The sequence below is a fragment of the Mercenaria mercenaria genome, chromosome 12 (assembly GCF_021730395.1).
Source record: "Mercenaria mercenaria strain notata chromosome 12, MADL_Memer_1, whole genome shotgun sequence".
NCBI classification, from domain to species: domain Eukaryota; kingdom Metazoa; phylum Mollusca; class Bivalvia; order Venerida; family Veneridae; genus Mercenaria; species Mercenaria mercenaria.
Genome location: NC_069372.1, coordinates 39248886 through 39256566, shown reverse-complemented (window position 1 = coordinate 39256566; position 7681 = coordinate 39248886).

Below are 7681 nucleotides of genomic sequence, written 5' to 3'. Positions count from 1 at the left end.
TCGCATTACTCAGTTTATTTAATTTGATATTCTGAATTCTGAGTGGTTAATTGAAATTTATTTAATTATTATTTCCTTTCCTTAGTATATGTGTGTATGACTATGAGTGTACATTATATGACCAAAGGCGATGTTGACTCTGATGTTGAAATATTGGTGACGAATTAAATATTGATTTTCATTTCAACTTAATTGTCAATACTAGACGGCACCGAAAATAAAACTTCGGTGTACATCGTCCAGTCAATGAAGTTAACGCTTATTCTTGCATAAAAACTACTTTTTTCACTAGATCCACCCATGTATTAACGGGAGAAAAATCGTGTGCAAACAAGGCAATTCACGTGCTGTTAATACCCGATTTTTAGCTCGACTATTCATAGAATAGTAGAGCTGTTGGACTCACTCATGCGTCGGCGTCGGCGTCCGCGTCTGCGTCGGCGTCCCGATTTGGTTAAGGTTTTATATGTAAGCTGGTATCTCAGTAACCACTTGTGGGAATGGATTGAAACTTCACACACTTATTAACTGTGATAAACTGACCTACATTGCACAGGTTCTATAACTCTGTTTTGCTTTTTTACAAAATTATGCCCCTTTTTCGACTTAGAAATTCTTGGTTAAGGTTTTGTATGTAAGCTGGTATCTCAGTACACACTAATGGGAATGGATTGAAACTTCACACACTTGTTCACTGTCATGATCTGACATGCACTGTATAGGTCCCATAACTTTGCAAATTTTTCAAAATTATGCCCCTTTTTCGACTAAGCAGTTTTTGGTTAAGTTTTTGTATGTAAGCTGGTATTTCATTATCCACTTATGGGAAAGGATTGAAACTTCACGCACTTGTTCACTTTATGAGCTGATAAGCACTGTGAAGGTTCCATAACCCTTTTTCCCATTTTTACAAAATTATGCCCCTTTTTCGACTTTTGTATTCATTCGACAAGGCTGTTGAATAGTCGAGCGTTGCTGTCCTCCGACAGCTCTTGTTATTTTTGAAATGCTTTCCCAGGGACGTATATGTAATTCTGCGCAGATTGACATCTGGTATCTGCGTCTTTTTTCTTTCATGAAAACCTCTTCTTGAAGCATTTAAAAAGATGCAGTCTAAACCATAGAATGTTTTACTGCATCAGTAACTAACGCCAAATGCGCTGCCCCCAACATTGTTCGTACTCGTTTCTTCCCTTGTTTACTCCCCTTTTAGAATTCTGCGTCAATTCAGATTTTGTAGACAACCGTGAATGTTAAAGAATCGCGTGTTTACCTGTGCGATTATTTGTTTTTAGGTATCATATTTATGATTTTGGTTAGTATCAGTCAGTATGTTTTTATCTAATTTCTCGACGAGTTTATATAAACAGCTTGGAAACTTGACACTACGTTCGTACACATCCGTACTCCAACTGCGTGTCCGTATTCAATATAATTCGAGTGTAAAGTTATCATTCTTAAAATTGTGATCGAGTCCACCAAATTGTGAAATGATATGAACAATTATTGGTAATTTTATGTTTGTAATAATGAGAGATAAAAAATCGCTTAAAAACCTTCAGGATGTGCTTTTGATAGTGTTGTTTATTTCCGGGCCCTGTATACGGATATTTAAAACATGTTTACCGTTTCCAAGAACAACTGGAATGGTAAATAAAAAATGTACCGGAATCGTCAGGTCATCATATATGAAAACAATACATAAATCGTCGTGAAATATATTTTTATGCAAGAATAGCGGTCTCGGTCACAATCACAATCCCGCGGGCTTCTGCAGACGTTAATACACAAAAAAAAACGTGTATTATCCCTCCATTAATTATCTTGATAACTGAAATTGTACCGAACAAAGGCAAAGATAGAAAATAACTAGCATTTTAATCAACAATAAAATGTTTCAGAAATACATAAACATATTTTTTACAGTGACCAGTATTATTCCCAGTGATTAGCGGAAATCTATTTCATGTCCAATATTAAAGGATTTACACTTAGATCGTCGTATACCGTTAAATTATAGGGTATCAGCCAACTATCGTGTATCAGCAAGATTTATGGCTCTTTTTCTTTGGAACAAGAGACTATCAAATTATTTGGAAAGTTGGCCGAAGGTTAAAACGGATTGAGGCGAAATAGGTCATGTGATGACCACGTTTTTACACTGAACAGCATCATCAGAAACAATAATTAAGTATTCGCAGCATTTATTGACCTAAGAAAGGCATTTGATAGACAGGAACATGCTCATATACAAGCTTCTAGCATATGGCGTTGATGGCAAAATGTATAATTCACTAAAAAGTATATGTTTACTTATTCGTTTAAATTACACGTAGGTATTACCTACTTAAGGCGACAAGGGAGGTAATTATATGGAAGGTAAATATCGTCCCTCACCAATGTGCAAATACAGATTTACTGAAAAATAAATATATTTATGCAAGTACGGGACGGTACGGGTTTTAATATTATTCAATTGCGGAGCACGAAAAGCTTACGCGCAAATTATCAAGAACTTCAAAATTGTCAATAGAAGAGGTTCTAGCACGTACAGTTCTGGTGTTTTACTACAATTTGATGTCCAACACAATGTAATGTTATGCTGCAGACATCGCCGTAGTGTACAACACTGGACAATCGTATTTGTATGGTTTTAATTTTCTTTATTCGTACTCGGTCATTTTCGACCCAGTAATATAGTTTACTTGGTGCTAGAGATGTCTTTGCTGTTCATGGGAGATTCTCATAGAGCTCAATTTCTGGCGTATATTTATAAACTGCAAAGATATGATTTACTTAATATTGATTCGGCAATTGACGTGAAGTTCTGTGGAATTAGTGGCGGTTGTTTAACAAACTCGAACCATGTCCTGTTCTTTCAAGATTGATTAGTGAAGCATCGTCCTGACTATGGTGTCATGTTCATTGGTGGTAACGATATTGATTAACCAGGCTCTACTGCATTAAATGCAGAGACCATAGCATTACGAAATGTTTCAATTGCTAAACTTTTCTTACGTTGCTAAAATCCGAAACATATCTTTATTTGCCAATTTATTCTAAGGCAACACACCCGACACATCCCAGCGTACATATACAATGATTTTATTACTGAGAAAAGCAAACAGGGTGTTTAAGCAAGAACTTGGAATACTTAACGTACTGGAATTTGAAAGGAATGAAACATTCTAATGCTAACATTTTACAGATAGATGGTGTTCATTTCAACAACCTAGGATTTGAAATTTTTCCACAATGTGAGAGAAATGATTTTGAAGTGCATTGCAGATATGTAATTCACACATGTACTGGAAGATACTGTATTCTAATTGGTGGCACATTTGTATCTATATTATCATATAACAGTAAGTATAGACATAGTAAGTACATTGTATATTAGCCGTCATATATGATAGAACCAAACCCATATGGGGTCCATTTCAGTTAGATAAACAAGACTTCCTGCGGGTTTATGAACATGGCAGATCTTGTATATCACAAATTTTCTGTCCATTTGTGGTAAAAGACTAAATGTAGTTAAATGGACTAATAGAATTATAAAGTCTAAACACATTGTCTGTATTTGTTTATATAGTTTAAATGTAGTTAAATGGTCTACTAGAATTATAAAATCTAGACACATTGTCTGTATTTGTTTATATTCTGTTCCACTATATAAATAATGGTTACAGACAAGAAATCTGCAGTCAAATACACAGCAAGTTGTCAAATGGGCAACAAAATATGATCGTTTTTGACAGCTGTCTACATTTATGTAATCAAATGGGCTGCATGGAGTCAAATGGGTTACTAAGTCTATGTTACTCAGATATTTTGTCCGTATTGATGAAGTCAAATGGACTACAGTGTAGTCAGATGGACTACTTTGTATAGTCAGATGGACTTCTTTGTATAGTCAAATGGACTATATGTAGTCATATGGACTACTTTATTTAGTCGATGGATTATTTTTACTGTATGGCTAAACACAGGTGACTGCCATACACTTGTAAAATGTTACAAGAAGATATTGTTGTAAATACAGTATTATCTCGTGGAAGTTGATCTTTACATGCTCTTTTAGTAAGTATAGATATAGTAAGTATATTAGCCTGTCATATATGATAGAACCATTTCAGTTAGATAAACAAGACTTTCTGCAGGCTTATGGACATGGCAGATCTTGTATATCACAAATTTTCTGCCCGTTTGTAGTAAAAGACTAAATATAAGTAACTGGACTAATAAAATTAGTCTAAACAGATTGTATTTGTTTATACGTTTGTGGCCGATTAGTTAAATGGTCTACTAGAATTATAAAATCTAGACACATTGTCTTTATTTTCTTATATTCTGTTCCACTATATAAATAATGGTTACAGACAAATAATCTGTAGTCAAATACACCGCAAGTTGTCAAATGGACAACAAAAAATGATTGTACTTGACAGCTGTCTACATTTATGTAGTCAAATGGGCTGCATGGAGTCAAATGGGCTACTAAGTCTATGTTACTCAGATATTATATCCGTATTGATGTAGTCAAATGGACTATAGTGTAGTCAGATGGACTACTTTGTATAGTCAGATGGACTTCTTCGTATAGTCAAATGGAATATATGTAGTCATATGGACTACTTTATTTAGTCGATGGATTATTTTTACTGTATGGTTAAACACAGGATGACTGCCATACATTTGTAACATGTTACAAGAAGAGATTGTTGTAAATACAGTATTTCTCGTGGAAGTTGATCTTTACATGCTCTCGTATATGGTTTTCTATTTCATATGCCACCAAGACAGCGAAGGCTGCTGCAGCTGGGGAAGCTGCTAAAACCGAACGAAGAACAAACCAAATTGAGCAGGTTTCAGAAGCTAATACATCCAATTTATCAGAAAAAGACTTGAACACAATTATATCAAATGTTGTTCCTGATGTCACACAAGGTATGTTGTAGGTTTTAAAAGACTTGAAGGTACTACCGCCTGACTATTCAGAACCAAAACTTCGGAAAAGAACAGATACCTTTGGAATCCACACAAAGCACTTCAACATCTGCTCCATCACTAACTTTGCCAGCTTCAGTTATGAATCAAAATTCTGCCACATTTTGCATCCACTTTTTCTTGGTATTGGTGAAAAAATCAAAGCTAAGATTGTATCAGATCAGTTTGTGGAGTTAGATTCCATATAAAATAAAGGTGACTATCAATATCATTTAGTCGAAAATGGCAGTGGGGAACTCTCGTTCAAAAAAGTTTTAAATCGTCGACCAGTATAAAAACGCTGGATCAAGGGTTTAATACATTTCATATTTTTACAAGTGTTTACACAGACAGACACCCAACATCTGCTGCTACTTTAATGAAACATTGGACACAGTTCGTAAACTTGCAAAGCAATCGGGGGATTCCGCTGCCATTTTTACGATAGACAATTTAGTCTCTTAAAAGAAGCAAGCTTGGCTTCGATTTCATATGGGGAAATCGATACCAAGTTATACACGCAGGCACTGGTCATGGGGTTAATTAAACCAAAACAAAAACATTCTTTTCTTGGCGCAAGATCCCACCCAAACAACCCGTGCTTTGATTTTAACAACGGGTCTAGTGCCAGAAAATCGTGCATCTTTCAGCACAGATGTCAAAAGTGCCCCGGTCCTCATGGACGAATTGTGTGTTTTTAAAAAGGTGCAGTCTTAAATAAGGCTACTTTTCATATTGTTACACCAATTAATTCTGATAACCTACGATACTGGCTCCAAAGTACGACTTGGAATTAACTGAATATTTGATGAATGGCTTCACAAAGGGCTTTAAAATACCTTTTACAGGTACTCATTCTAATAAATTTTCTGGGAATTTGAAATCTGCGACTGAAAATTTAGAGGGCATAAAATCACTGTTGAAATTGATGCGGGTCGTGTTCCGGGTCCTTTGAATGAACCACCTTTTAGCAACTTTATGACCTCAACTCTGGGTTTAGTACCAAATCAGGAACCCAGTGAATTTCATGGAATACATTATTTATCATTTCCAGAAGGTCAATCTGTTAAGGTTGGAATCGCATCAGAATTGTGTTTTGTTCAATATCAAAATATTGATGATGCAGTAGAACTTGTGAAAACTATTGGACCTGGTGCGCTTCTGTCAAAATTTATGTCCAAAATGCATTTAAAATCATTCCAATTCAGTTGTAGGCTTGGTAAATAAACAAACATCTCAGGACCTAAGTATTATATGCCTGGTAAAAAGACTAGTTCTACAATGTTTGAAATATAACTTTTTGTTTTAAGACACACGTTTTAAAAGCATTGAAAGGTTATCATAATTTAGTTCCTAAAACAGACACACGTTTGCCAGTTGCATAACTTAATACGGTCAATGGACGTAGTTTGCAATTCGCAATTTCTACGTATACTGCTAACGGCCATTTGTTTATTGACCTTTCATGTTTTCCTTCGAGTTGGAGAATTTACTTCTTCCTCTCCCGACTGGTATATTATAGTAGTAGAACATGTATATATAACATTCAATCGAACTAACTAGCTTTGACTTGGTTCTGAAAAGCTATAAATATAGTCGAGGCAAGACCCATAAACTGCATATATCATGTTGTCACTATGAATTAGGTATGTGCTCATTGCATGCATTGTACTCGCATTATACATTAAGTAACGCTCCACCTGGCCCACTATTTTCGTTTTTGATAATCATCCAGTGACAAGATAGTTCTTTTGTACCAAGCTTCAAATGTCACTCACTCGGTTAGGTTATAGTAATGACTTTTACAAAGGTCATAGTTTCCGCATTGGTGCGGCACTGCAAAGAGGTTTATGGGGAGTTTCAGAAGAAAAAATCGACCTTTTGGCAGGTGGTTTTCAAACGCTTATAAAAAGTATATTCGCATTCCTATGGGAGAAAAATTAGATGGGGTCCAAGCTCCAATAATATAGGTACATCATGGTCACAAATGTGATGGGGTCAAGGGTCTCTCACCTTGTGATAATCATGTTAACAAGTATTCTTCAGTTATCCTCTTAAGACAAATATCAGTATTGGATTTAAGAAGTCATACACCTTTGTTTGGGGTGGATTATTTTTATCAAGTTAATATCTAGTTTTCTTATGTTTGTAATTCTTATTGCTAATGGTGCGTTGGGGTCATGGGTCTCTCGCACTTATGTTATCATGTTACATGTACACAAAGTTTATTAGTAGGCAATTTTGCATGTTTTCATGAGTTACTGATATTTTGCTTGTGTGATGGTGCCAAGGGATGCTCGCCTCTTTTTGTCATGTTAAATATACTTGTATCATTGTCTACAATTTCTGCATGTTAGAGGATGTAACACTTCAACAAGTATTTTTCTGTTATCCTCTTAAGACAAATATCAGTATTGGATTTTAGAAATCATACACCTTTTGTTTGGGGTGGATTATTTTTATCAAGTTAATATCTAGTTTTCTAATATTGTAATTCTAATTAATGATTGTTATCAAGTAAATATTTAGTTTTCTTATGTTTATAATTCTTATTGCTAATGGTGCGATGGGGTCATGGGTCTCTCGCACTTATTTTATCTTGTTACATAAAGTTTAATAGTAGGCAATTTTGCATGTTTTTATGAGTTACTGATACTTTGCTTGAGTGATGGTGCCAAGGGTTGCTCACCTC